At 36.0% G+C, this 14,853-nt stretch overlaps 1 non-coding gene across 1 annotated transcript; it reads right to left on the bottom strand.

The window, feature by feature from the left end:
• Positions 1-12,281: 12,281 nt before the first annotated feature.
• LOC150020007 (U6 spliceosomal RNA) lies at positions 12,282-12,387 on the bottom strand. The gene has a single exon (XR_016509412.1). It is a non-coding gene; the product is annotated as a U6 spliceosomal RNA (small nuclear RNA).
• Between the last annotated feature and the right edge of the window lie 2,466 nt (positions 12,388-14,853).

The raw sequence follows: 14,853 nt of genomic DNA, 5'->3' as shown, positions 1-14,853 counted from the left end.
TCTAATGAGCAGAATAGAACCAGAGGCATGGAAACATGGAACAGACTGACAGAGACCAGAGGGGAGTGAGAGGGGGAAAAGGGGAGAGGGGAAAGAAGGGGAAGGGACCCTTGTACATAGTCAGTGGTGTGGGGATTGACTGTGGGAGTGTGGGGTGGGCTGGGCAGAGGAAAAATTGGGACAAATGTAATATAATAACAATAAAAAATTTAAAAAAAAGTATGGGCAATATACTATTACAGCAACAGCCATCAATTACCATTGAGAATGTTTGAGAATGATCAAATGGATAATTAAATATTGCAACAAGTCAAAAAAAAAAAAGGACATCTATTTACTGCTCATGGCAAGAAGTCTGGAGGTAGATGGTTCTAGAATCATAGTGGCTAAACTATATCATAAAGGATCCATGCTCCTTCTGTCTTTCCCCTCTGTTATCCTCAGCGGGTTGGCTTTTTTTCCTGGTGCTTCTTATCTCATTATTGACCAATTTCTTAACTTGATTTCTTAACTGGAAACTTGAATGGTTACACGGAAAATGGTAATGTGTCCTGTGTAAATTAGTGCAGAAAGGTGAAACTGGAATTTAGGAAATCTCTAGGAAAATAATTAAGAAGTTTTAAGTACTTTTGATCCAGTGTCTCCCATTCCATCGCAATTTATGTGGAAGATAAACTGGTATTTAGTATTTAATAGATTCATTGATATTTATTAGTGTGTCTATAATATACTTCTAGAGGAGCAAGTTAGGCTTTGTTCTAAATTTGTAATGGATACATCTGTGCTATGGTGAGACTTCATCTTTTTGCATGGGATTTTGGATGATTAAGAGAGGAAATATTCCTGTACTTAAAAGATAAGTGAAGGTTATTACATGAGTAAATGATTTTATTTATACAGAGCTTAAAATAGCTATCTGCTTTCTTCTTTTCAGACCATTCTTATGTAAGGAAATATTACTATTATAGTTTAAACATTGGTTTAAACTATCTATGACTGTCTTTAAATCATTTGAGGTGGAAGTATAATTTTCCCTGCATTTCTTATTTTATAGGTAAAACATTACTGGAGCATAGAAAGGGATAAGTTTTTCCATTTTATTCTTTATTGACTCTGCACTGGGAATGAGTAGTCTTTCATTACTTTTATACTTTGTAAGAAGTCAAAGAGAGATTGAAGACAAGGTAGATTATCTTCTTAGCAGTTTGGCTTCTTCAGTCCCACTTGTTATTTCCTGCCTCATCCTGGTTTCCCTACCCTCTGAATTAGGCAGCCTGATATTTTAAAGTCATATATTTCTACTTTGAGAACATTGTGATTATTCTTCGCTTCATAGTTGGCTTTGCGTCTCTGTAGGGTTATACCTTAAGTTTCTTTTCCCCTCCTTTAAGACAAATTACTGATAAAAGTGATCTTGCTTTATATGTTACATATCTTGAAAGCATTATCATTTTTGAACACATATTGGGAAATATATTAATAAAGAAGTAAAAGGGTAAAATAGTTTTAATTTTTTAAAATGCATGGATTCATTTTAGTTCTGTATATCATTAAAGATTTTTTCAACTTTGTTTAAAGTGTGAAATGTTTTTTTCCGTGTATTTACTCATTCCACTTGACATTTTAGAAAAAGTCTGTTTCTGAAATGAGGGAAAGAGTCACTTTTACTTTGAAACTATCATTTTCCTTTCTAAAATGTTATCTTATGTTTCTTGAGATAATTTAGTGAGTTAAACATTCTAGGTGTACTGATCTTTGAAAGGGAAACTGCATTTCAAATCTTGTAATCACCGTATTTAAACTGTCTCACGATATTATGTGTTCTTTTTTTTAATATACATCAATTTGTTTACTAAATTAAACATTTGCTTAATAAATAAGTATAGTCCTGACAAGTGTGGCTCAGATTTTTTGGCATCATTCTGCAAAGTGAAGAGTTGTTGGTGTGATTCCTGGTCATGCCTGGGTTGCAGGTTCTGTCCCTGTTTGGGATGCGTATGAGAGGCAACTGAGCGAAGTTTCTCTCTCACTTTGATGTTCCTCTTTCTCCCTTGCCCTCTCTCTAAAAATAAATCTTAAAAAAAAACCCCATAAATTTCATGACCCGTGATAGAGCTATAATCATTGAAATGACTATCTTTTTACATTAAAACTTATTCTACTTTGAAGAAAAAATATGACTATAAAAAGGTGACAATGGTTTATATAAATCATCTTGGTTCTGTTTTAAGTGGAGACAGTTCAGAGACTTTTGATAACACGGGAACAATTTTTAACATAATTCCTGTTGAGTTCGATTTTTCAGCTGTTTAAAATAGGCATGCTGATTTCAAAACTGCAGTTTTCTTCTATCACATCGTTTTTTCTGTACAGCTTATATTAATGTGACCACTCTGGGCTAGATCGTGCCTGGATTGAGGGAAGCACTAGTGCTCTCCTGTTGGCTGAGAGCAAACCTCCCTTGAGTGGGGAGGGGTGGGGGATGACCTTGGAGACCAGCGACAGATTCATACTCATGTAGGCTATTCGGTTACACATGAGACTGTGTGGTGAGAGGTTGTGTGCTGCTCTGTATAGTGAATCGTATTCCGAGGTGTAGTCTGAATTCTTGTCTGTATACAAGGAGTTAGCAGAATTTATTTTTTTAATTTACATAATACTTATTTCCTTTCCTTCAGATCATGTCTGCCTCTGCTATTTCTCACCGTAAATGCCTGAACAACTCTGATTTGTTTTGTTCTATCTGTGGCAGTTTCATCGTTCCCAAAGGACAAACAGTGCATTTGTCAGGCAAGCCTATTTTGCATATTTTAAAGTAAAACTTATAAGTCTTGAGCCCATTACAAGGTGTGCAAGCAGTGTGTTGAGAGTTTCCGGATGTGGATAAATTGCCATTTGTTATCGTTTGGCAAGAGCACAGAGATCAAGTGACTTACTTTTGTGTAGAGAAAATGTCAGGATATAACAAGAAAAATAAATGTAAAATAGAGTATCCTAGTCTGCCATCAGCTATATGTCCAGTTCCTCATTCAACTGAAATCTCAGTGCCAGTTTTCCTTGAACTGCCCTCTTTCGAAAAACGAGTACGGTGAAGAACTAAGTGACAGCAACAATGAAGATTTTGAAATTGAAGACTCAGTTTGTGAGGGATTTGATCAGCATGAGTTGAATGATTTGGCATGAGATTTGAGACTATCCAAAAAGACTTCAGAACTCCTAGCATCAGGACTGCAAAAGAAAAACTTGCTTGAAAAAGGAGCAAAGTCATCCTACTTTTAATCAAGAGAAAATGCATTTCTGCAGTACTTTCTAAGTGATAGTGGCTTTGTGTATTGCCATAACACACATGGTTTAATGGAGGAATTGGGAATTCCAATCTAGAGCGCAACTGAATGGCGACTGTTTATCGATAGCTCAAAGCGGAGCTTGAAGGGTGTTCTCCACAATGGCAATTTATTTGGTGCAGTCCCAATTGGCCATTCAGTTTGTTTTCATGAAGAATATGAAAACATAGAGTCATTGATCTGTTGCAGTATCACAAGCACAATTGGATCATCTGTGTTGACCTTAAAATCTTGCTTCCTTCTTAGTCAGCAATGCAAATACACGAAGTATCTGTTTTCTGTGTATGTAAGACAGCAGAGCTTGTGAGAAGCACTGGGTGGAGTCAAATTGGCCTCCAAGATCTGACCTCAAACCTAGTGGTCCAAACGTTCTACATGAGTCCCTTGTTGACAGAACATTATATTCCCACCTCTGCACATACAACTGGGTCTCATGAAGCAATGTGTTAAAGCTTTGCCAACTGAAGGAGACTTAAGTATCTCATTTTGGCATTTCCTAGCCTTTGAAAAGATAAAATACCTTAATATGTATGTTTGGTAGCAGAACTTTACCATTTGTACACAATTTGACATACAGTAACAATATATCGCCTTTATATGAATAAAATAAGTAGTATATTCAGGTAATTTTTTCTTTATTTTCCTTTGTATGTACATTTTGTATAATTTTTGGGACAAATTCTTGTACCTCAAGAAGTTGATGTGATAGAGAAAAATGGTCGTTTTTGGTCAAAAACAAGTGTCAGATCTAACTCAACGAAAATTGTATTTCCCACTGTAACCTTTAAAAATAAGGACTTTTTAAATCTGTCGAATTGAAAAACTTAAATTCATTATTTTTCATGACTCAAAATAAAAGCTGTACCATTGGATAGGCCCAAGAATATTGAGCTCAGTGGTCTGTATTATTTCTTGGATTCTATTTCCAATATCAGATTATCTTCCATCAGAGTATGTGTGCTACTTTTTATAGTTTGCTCTCCTAGGAAATTAATTGTATATGACTTAATTCCTCATCCACAATTTCTTATCTTCTATGCCTAAAACTTAGAGCACTATATCCTGAACACCCTCGAAATTCGGTCTGTCCTATTTTTTAGGACAAGGAGTATCAAAGTTCTTTTTAACATGGAAATGTAAATTTTCTTACTACCAGGAAAGTGCTTGATTAGTTGTTTAAGGTATTTACAAATCCTGATAAATAATAGCTTTACACATTTGACAAATCTTTCCTTTAAAATTTAAAAAAAAATTTTGAAATAGTTTCTGACTCACAAAAACTTGGAAAATTATTCAAATTCCTGCACACTTATCACCCAGTTTTTCCCAGTGATTCGTCGGCAGCCGTCCGTCTCGAGAGACGATGGTGTAGCTTCTTAAGAGTCCATCTGCACCGCCGAGAATGGCTGTGCAGTCCAACTCGGGAGTGACATGGTAGTATCTGTCTCCTCCGGTGTTGAATCGACATCTTGTGATGACGCTGAAGCTACAGAGCCTGGGCAGGGTGATATGGAGGGTCTGCTGTTGCCCATGCAGCAGACCCCCCCTCTCTTCGCAGCTGAAGGGTCCAAGGGAAAGACGGAGTCAATACAGCTTGGCTTCAGGTGCGCCGCAGGAGTTGCCGGTGTCGACTACAACGTCAAACCGCCTTAGGGACTCCGGCTCCGGATTTTCTGTCAGGGTTTACTCCCTTAGCCTTTCTCCTGAAGAGGTATGCCGCAAGGCAGCGGAGGTTTTTTGGAGTCAGAGTTTTCCTTCTCTGATGTACCCTGACTGGAAGATCGAACCAGCGACACTTAGCTCGCAGGCCGACGCTCAATCCACTGAGCCAAACCAGCCAGGGCACAGAGCTTAGTATATATTTAATAATATAAGTGTAATCCCAGTGATTACACTTTACTTAACCATAGTATGTTATCAAGACTAAGAAATTGGCTTTGGTACACTTTAAACTACAGGCCTTATTTGGATTTTACCAGTCTTATTTCTGTTTAAAAATTTTTTAAATAGACTTTATTTAGATTTCTGTACAATATACTTTATGTGCAATCTATATTGTTTATTACAGTTTTAGGTTCATATTAAGCAAAATTAAGTAAAGTACAGTTCCCATATAGTCTCTGTCCCTGCACTTGCATAGCATCCTACATTATCAAACGTCCCCACCAGAGTGGTGCATTTGTTGCATTCACTGAACCTACAATGACACATTATCACTCAAAGTTCATAGTTTACATTAGGGTTTACTCAGTGTTGTAAATTCTATGGGTTTTGACAAATGAATAATGACATGTATTCAACATACAAAATAGTTTTAGTGCCCTAAAAAATCCTCTGTACATTGTGCTTTGTGTTTATTCCCCAACCCCAACCTCTGGCAACCACTAACCTTTTCATTCTACATAGTGGCCTTTTCCAGTGTCATATAGTTGGAATCATTTAGTATGTAGACTTCAGGTTGGCTTTTTCACCTAGGAATTTGTATTTAGTTTCCTCCCTGTCTTTTCATGGCTTGATAGCTCATTTCTTTTTAGCGCTGAACAATAGTCCCTTGTATAAATATACCATGGTTTATACACTCAGCTACGGAAAGACAAGTTGGTTGCTTCCACGTTTTGGCAATTATGAATACAGCTGCTATATTCATTTGTGTGCAAGTCATGTGAACATAAGTTTTCAGTTCATTTGGGTAAATACCAAGGAGTGCAATTGCTGGGTCATATGTTAAGAATATGTTTAGGTTTCTAAGAAACTGTCTCCCAAAATGTACCATTCTGTCTTCCAACCAGCAATAAGTGAGAGTTCCTGTTCCTCCACATCCTTGCCAACATTTGGTGGTATCAGTGGTTTGGATTTGTTCCATTCTTTTTTTTTTTTTTTTTAAGTATATCTTATTGATTATGCTGTTATAGTAGTCCCCAATTTTTTTCCCTTTGCTCCCCTCCGCCCAGTACCCCCCTTCCCTTCAGAATCCCATCCCCCTTATTTCATGTCCATGGGTTGTGCATATAAGTTCTTTGGCTTCACCCTTTCCTATATTATTCTTAACTTACCCCTATCTATTATATTCCTATCAATTATTCTTCTTAATCCCTGCACCATATCCCCATTTCTCCCCCTCTCCCCTCCCAGCTGATAACCCTCCAAATGATCCCCATACCTATGATTCTGTTCCTATTCTGGTTTGCTTAGTTGGGCATTGTTTTTATTTTTTAGATTTAGTTGTTGATGCTTGTGACTTTATTGTCATTTTAATGTTCATAATTTTGATCTTTTTCTTATGTCCCTTTGACATTTCATATAATAATGGCTTGGTAATGATGAAGTCCTTTAGCTTGACCTTGTCTGGGAAGCACTTTATCTGCCATTCCATTCTAGATGATAGCTTTGCTGGATAGAATAATCTTGGTTGTGGGTCCTTGCTTTTCATCACATTGAATACTTCTTGCCAGTCCCCTCTTGCCTGCAAATTTCCTTTTGAGAAATCAGCTGATAGTCTTTTAGGCACCCCTTAGTAGGTAAATCTGCTTTTCTCTTGCTGCTTTTAAGATTCTCTCTTTTACTTGACCCTTTGGCATTTTAATTATGATGTGTCTTGGTGTGGTCCTCCTTGGGTCTAGATTGTTTGGGACTCTCTGTGCTTCCTGGAGTTATATGTCAATTTCCTTCTCCAAATTTCGGAGGTTTTCCTTCATTATTTTTTCATATAAACTTTCAATTTCTTGCTCTTCCTCTTGTTTTTCTGACACCCCTATGATTCAGATGTTGGCATGTATAAAGTTGTCCCAGAGGTTCCTATGCCTCTCCTCATCTGTTCAAATCCTTGTTTCCTCATTCTGTACTGGTTGACTGTTATATTTCTTCTTATTGTTCTAAATCATTGATTTGAACCCTGGTTTCCTTCTCCTCACCATTGGTTTTGCGTGGATTTTCCTTTGTTTCATTGTATTAACTTTGCTCCTTTGTTGAACATCATTTGCCTATCTTTGTTTATTCGTAGGCTCTGTTCTGTTCCACTGATCTAGTTGTCTGTTCTTTTGTCAATACCATACTGTTTTGACTACTGTAGCTTTATATATACTAAGTCTTGAAGTTGGGTAATTTTGTGTTTCCTAGAGCATGAGCTACCAAGGTTTAGCAATCCAATGGAGCTTTTTGAAACTATCCTAATAAGCTTTTTAAAAATAATTTATGTGTAAAATGAAATTGTTTTCTCTCATCTTCAGTTAGATAAATATTGAAAAATGGAGGCAACTTTGATGTAATTCATTTTTTCCTTATTCTGTGTAGTGCCTTGGAATGTTATAATTAATTCAAAATGTTTTAGCACTGAGATCAGTAATGTCCTAAATATTTAAATACAAATTTCCTTCATAAAAACTGTTCAGTTACGTCTTCTGACCAAGATGGAGGCATAGGTAGACATGCTGCATCTCCCTCCACAACTAAGAAGGAATACAACTACCTCAAAACTGGAGACAACCAGAAGTTCCAGAAAATCTAGCTGCATAGAAGTCCAACAAACAAAGATATAAAGAAGAAATACCCATCCGGGCAGATAGCAGGGGCAGAGCTGGGGTGGAGAGGAGGTGGTTGGAGCCAGCGACAGCGGAGGCAGCAGCAGAGGCTGTGGCCAGCTTGTGGAAAATGCAGTCACACATTAAGTAGGGAAGGAGACCTGGGGAGCAGTCCCAGCACCAGACCAGACCATGCAGCTCATGGCTCCAGCGCTGGGGAAAATCAAGCCTTATTGGTTCTGATTGTGAAAACCAGTGGAGATTGGGCCGAGGAAGAAACTGCCGGTCTCTCAACAGAGTCCGCTTGTTTAGAGGCCTCCATGGTACCTGGAACATCTGCAAACCCACCCACTCTGGGAACCACAACTAGGGCAACAGCTAGAGCAGCACCAGCCCCATATGGAAAGTGGGAGAAGTGCCTGGAAAAGCGGCAAGTGCTGAGCAAGCAATATTGTTCCCTTTCAGACCTTTCCCCCACATACAGCACCACAACGTGTTGAGAGGGTTCCCCCACATGACAAATACTTAAGGCTCCTCCCCTTACAATGTAACAGGTGTGACAGCTCTGCCTAAGAGACAGGCAAATACAGAAGTCTGTCAAGTTTGAATAGACAAAGTATGGCCCAAAAGGGAATGGATCAAGGTTCCAGTGGGAGAACTAAGCGACGAGGAGATAGCCAACCTAACCGATACAGAGTTCAAAACACTAGTGATAAAGGTGTTTACAGGCTTGACAGATATGCTTGAGTATGGCAAATGCAGAAGGGAATAAGTGAAGGCTAAGCTAAGTGAAACGAAGAAAAATCCACACAAAACCAATGGTGAAGAGAAGGAAACCAGGGTTCAAATTAATGACTTGGAACATAAGGAAGAAATAAACAGTCAACCAGTACAGAATGAGGAAACAAGAATTGAAAAAAATGAGAAGAGGCATAGGAATCTCTGGGACAACTTTATACATGCCAACATTTGAATCATAGGGGTGTCCAAAGGGGAAGAGGAAGAGCAAGAAATTGAAAGTTTATATGAAGAAATAATGAAGGAAAACTTCCCAAATTTGGAGAAGGAAATAGACATACAACTCCAGGAAGCACAGAGTTTCAAACAAGCTATAGCCAAAGAGGACCACACCAAGACACATCATATTTAAAATAACAAAGATTAAAGATAAAGAATCTTAAAAGCAGCAAGAGAAAAGCAGAGAGTTACCAACAAAGGGGCACCTATAAGACTATCAGCTGATTTCTCAAAAGAAACTTTGTAGGCAAGAGGGGACTGGCAAGAAGTATTCAATGTGATGAAAAGCAAGGACCCACAACCAAGATTACTCTATCCAGCAAAACTATCATTTAGAATGGAAGGGCAGATAAAGTGCTTCCCAGACAAGGTCAAGCTAAAGGGCTTCATCATTACCAAGCCATTATTATATGAAATGTCAAAGGGACTTACTTAAGAAAAAGAAGACCAAAATAATGAACATTAAAATAACGATAAACTCACAACTATCTACAACAGAATCTAAAAAATAAGAACAAAAGCAAACTAAGCAAACAACCAGAATAGGAACAGAATCATAGGTAAATTTGGAGGGTTATCAGCAGCGAGGGGGAAGTGGGAGAAATGGTGCAGGGATTAAGAAGCATAATTGGTAGGTGCGAAATAGACAGGGAAGTTAAGAATAATATAGGAAAGGGTGAAGCCAAAGAACTTATATGCACAACCCATGGACATGAACTAAGGGTGGTGGGATTGCTGGAGGGAAGGGTGGTACTAGATAGAGGGGATCAAAGGGAAAAGAAATTGGGACAACTGTAACATCTTAATCTATAAAATATACTTAAAATTTTTTGTTCAGTTAACTTTCTGCCGTAACAGTTTCTTTGAAAAGTTGAATCACTTTTCAGACAATCATCTTTTTTTTCTCCTTGAATATAGAGTTCTTACTCCAAAGTACACTAAACAAGTGTAAAAATTAAAAAAAAAACTATAAATATTGCCATCTTAGACACAACTGTATTAATTTACCTGACAGTTTCTTCACAGATTATCATTTTAAACACATTTGAATTGCACATCAGGTTGTTTAGGAATGATGACATTGTATCTTCTGGGACTCTAGTCTGTTGTATACAGATGCCATTTCTATGAGTTTTGAAGTTCCCTAAAGGTGTTTGTGTTATAACCTAATTTTAAATGCAGTTTGAGAACAAGATAACCATTATTATCTAAAAGGCTGAAAACTGGTTGGAGGAATGGTATAGAAAGCAGAACTTACCTTCCAAAGAATAATTTTTTTATTCCTCTCCTCCATCAAACCACCACCCAGGATCAAGTTTTCCTCTTTGGCAGGTACAGTAAAACTTTACAGTATATTTATGGATAATCTATATTGTTTATTGCCAATAAACTTGTTTGTAGTCAATTGATAGTGTTTGGGGGATATTGGAATATAATATAATGTACCCTGTTAAAATTAATGGAAAAGATAATCATTTAAAGCCTTCTACTTTGTGACAGTGATTTCAGGAATAAAATACAGATATTAAGTAAGAGATAGGTAAATGATTTGAATTTGATCCAGTTTTACTTCCTTTTTTTCCCACCTTTTTTTAGATTGTTGAGGCTGCATTTCTATAATTGTATGTTTAACAAGGTATAATTCTTAATATGATATTGATGTTCTCAGAACAATTTCTATCAATGAGGATTTAGACTTGGCTCTAGGATTTCACAAGATATTAACACCCAGTTCTGTTTTGTCAGATTTCAAATAGATAAATATGAAGTATTTTAAGAATTAAGACTATGCTCCACCTGAAACTAATACAAACTATTTAATGTCAACTGTAATAGAAAAAAAGAGAGACTATCCTCAAAGAAGTTCATTAGCAATATGGCTACACTTTGAATGAATTCAGTTTTAATTCCATGCCTAGAATAAAACAGGTAGTATACCAGTCAGTGTCCATTGCACCAGTACTAACAGGTGACAACTGGAAGCCAAAATAGGTAAAAATACTTTAGTCTCTGGTTTTGTTTTTATGATGAGCTTTAAACTGTTTTAGTTATAGAACTATAAATACCATAAACAGGATAAAAGTATCATAAATGCAAGATATAACATTTACATAACAATATTTTAGCCTTAAAAGTCTGTGGTAGAAAACAATTACCACCATTTTATAGATGCGAGAAGCTGCAGGATATTTCAAGAAACCACAAAAATTGAAGCTGAGTCAGGAACCCAGATATTTTGACTCCAGCACGGAGTTTCTTTTATTTTAGTGAAAAATGACTATTTTTACCTCGCTTTTTCATTATGTTTGAGGTCATTTTTATTTCTTTTCATCCTTAACTATAGGCAGTATTTGATGCTCATTTAAAAAAACAATCTGAAAATAAAAATTTGATAACAAAAGTTGTTTAAGCCCATGATTATTTTATAGTTAAATCAGTAGTTATAGCTCTTTGCCACATGAGGTCATTATATACTTGATTCTTTCCTCTGGCTGGCTATAATCCAAGCATCATTATTTTGATGTTGAGTGGTTAGAAAAAGATAGGAGCTGATGAGAGGCCTTTTGCATTGCCAGAGCAAAAGCATTAATCGATTATTAAATACATTTTGAGATTATATGTGTGCAGGTGTAGGGGAGAAAGAAAATTAGCTGTTTGATTTAATATAAACAATCAAAAAGAGCAGTGTTTTTAGAATTATTTTACTAAAAGAAAGTCTACCACATAACTCCCAGTTGCTCTCTAGTTATTAGGTTGAATAATACCAAAAAAAAAAAAAAAAATTTTATGGGATAGTATTGGGTTGGCCAAAATATCTATTACATTTTTTTTCATAAGATGGCTTCAGTAGCACTTAGCTGTCTTTAACTTCATTTGAAACAATTTCTGTTGGATTGTTTTGTGACAGCTGTCATATCAATGCACATTAAAAAAGGACTAAATTGGTGAATATTTGTGTAGTTATTTTAATTTTGAAGATGGAAGAAAGTATGCAACATTTTTTTTTGTGTGTGTATTATGCTTTATTATTTCAGGAAAGGTAAAAATCCAACCAAAACACACAAAAATACTTGTGCAGTTTATGGAGAACGTGCCGTGACTAATTGAATGTGTCAAAAGTGGTTTGTGAAGTTTTTTGGTTCTATTGACGTGCTGGCCAAATAATCCTTTGCTGTGGTGCTGTCTTAGGCACTGGAAGATGTTTAGCAGCACCCCTGGCCTCTACCCACTAGAAAGAAGCCAGTGGTGGGAGATAGCCAACATACTTAAAATATCCAAACCAATAAAGTTATTGGTGAAAATGAAAAAATATGTGTAACAGACTTCTTGACCAACCCAATACTTGGTTAGATAATTATGGATAACAGGTTGCCAGAAAATTTTTTTCTTTCTTTTTCCTTTCTAAAATGTGGAACAATTCGTGAATTTACATGTCATTCATGCTTAGGGGCCATGCTAATCTTCTCTGTATTATGCCAAATTTTAGTATATGCTGCTGAAGCAAGCATGAAATTTGATTGTCTAATGTTCACTCATTAGACTTCATTTTAAGGGCTGTCTTGTGAGACTTTGTCATTTACTTACAATTATGTATACAAAGAAGCTTACAGTTATTTTTACTATTCTATGGAGCTATTTGGATCTCAGGCAGATGATTATTTTTCCAAGAAGAAAACTTTACTTAACAAATCCATGGTCAGTAACAGAGGTAGGTGGAACCTGATTTTCAATTGACCCTTCTTCTGAAACATATCACCTTTTAAAGCTTTTTGGCATCACTTCGAAGTAGTGGTGACACTGGTGCTTTGGTGATACTCAATATACTTTTATGTGTATATATGCACTGTTTTTAACCATTATCCCTTGCTTAAACTAATAAGATTCAGTCAAAGGTAAAGCATCTCCTCAAGCTGCCATTTTTTGTCCCTGCTATTACTATCAGTTAGAGCCAAATCACTTTATGTTAAAGAGTGAATTAGGAAATTTGCTAATGTTGTAAAAACAATTTATGCTTCATTTGGCTCAGCAGCACTATTTTGAATCTTTGTACAGTGCTTAGAATATTAGCTATCAAATCACTGGCCTGGGAGCAGAATAGCCAATATGGACATCAGTTATTATGCTGATGGTTGACACAGACTGATTGCTGGATTAGTAAATGAAATAAACTTAAGTATGGTAACTAACTGTTAGCAGACTGACCTTAAACAAGCAATTGAATTTTATCCTCTTCAGAACAGTTACCTTGAGAGACTACACTTTTATTCCAAAGATTCTGCCATTATTCAAAAAACTCTTGTATCTGAGTGTAGAGTCTGAGTCATTTATTTAAAAAATATGGGCTAGATTCTTTTTGTGTGTGTGACTGGATATATTTTTTTTAGTAACCATAAATCATTTAGTCACAAGTCTAGTGAAAAAATGGATAGTAAAACTTGAAAAATGCTGCTTTGGGCCACAAAAAAAGGTAAGAATAAGGCACTTACATCGCTTTTCCTGTTCATCTTATGAAATATATGTGAAGAAAATTAATATGTTTTTTACAATTCAAATACTTTTGATTAATGGCAGACTCTAAACTGAACAAAAAAATCTCTTGATATGGTTACTTTGAAAGCACTACTAAATATAGAAAGTTCTGGTATAGTTAAAAGAAATACCCCCAAACATTGTGTTCTATTATGTTTACATCTAATATATGCCAACAGTCATTTATTGTTAAGTAAGAATTTATCTTTAATATTATTAACATCACAGAGGCAGTAGTGATTAAGAACAAACCCATGTACTATTGCAACAACAACAAAAAGGTACCTAGAAATAAATTTAACCAAGGAGGTAAAAGACCTATACTTGGAAAACAATAGGACATTTAAGAAAGAAATTGAAAGATAGAAATAAGTGGAAGCATATCTGTGTTCACGGAGAGGAAGAATTAACATCACCAAAATGTCCATGCTACCCGAAGCAACCTATAGATTCAATGCAATTCCTATTAAAATATTAATGGCATATTTCACAGATCTAGAACAAATCAAAAATTTATATGGAACCAAAAGAAGACCCTGAATAGCCTCAGCAATCTTGAGAAAGAAATTTGGAGATATTAGGATACCTGACATCAAACCATTCTACAAAGCTATTGTAATCAAAACATTCTGGTACTAACATAAGAACAGTAATATAGACCAATGGAACGAAACAGAGAGCCCTGAAATAAACCCATGCCTTTGTGGTCTATTAATATTTGACAAAGGAGGCATGAACACACAATGGAGTAAAGACCATCTCTTCAATGAATGGTGGGAAAATTAGACTGGTATATGCAAAAAAATTAAACTAGACCACCAACGTACACCATACACAAGAATAAACTCAAAATGGATAAAAATCATAAAAGCCTTCGAAGAAAACATAGGCAGTAAGATCTCAGACATCTCATAGTAATATTTTGCTGATATACCTCTGAGGGCAAGGAAAATAAAGAAAAAAAATAAAAAGTTGGACTGCATCAAACTAAAAAGCTTCTGCATAGCAAAAGAAACAACCAACAAAATGAAAAGGAAACCTACGTATGGGAAAACATATTTGCCAATGGTACATTTGCTAAGGGGTTAATTTCCGAAATATATAAAGAATGTAGACAGCTCAACACCAGGAAGACAAACAATTCAGTTAAAAAATTGACCAAGGACCTGAAGAAATACCTCTCCAAAGAGGACATACAGATGACCAATACACATCTGAAAAAATGCTCAGTGTTATTAATCATCAGAGATGTAAATTAAAACCACAATGAGATATCACCTCGCACCTGCCAGAATGGCTACCATCAATACATCAACAAACAAGTGTTGACAAGGATGTGGAGAAATAGGAACCCTAGTGCACTGCTGGGGGCAATACGGACTGGTACAGCCACTGTGGAAAACACTATGGAATTTCCTCAAAAAATTAAAAATGGAACTGCCTTT

Source organism: Furipterus horrens, unplaced genomic scaffold (genome assembly GCF_987537825.1).
Source record: "Furipterus horrens unplaced genomic scaffold, mFurHor1.1.pri manual_scaffold_2, whole genome shotgun sequence".
In the NCBI taxonomy this organism is placed as follows: domain Eukaryota; kingdom Metazoa; phylum Chordata; class Mammalia; order Chiroptera; family Furipteridae; genus Furipterus; species Furipterus horrens.
The sequence above is the reverse complement of the archived record's forward strand: the minus strand, read 5'-3'. Positions and strand labels throughout refer to the sequence as shown.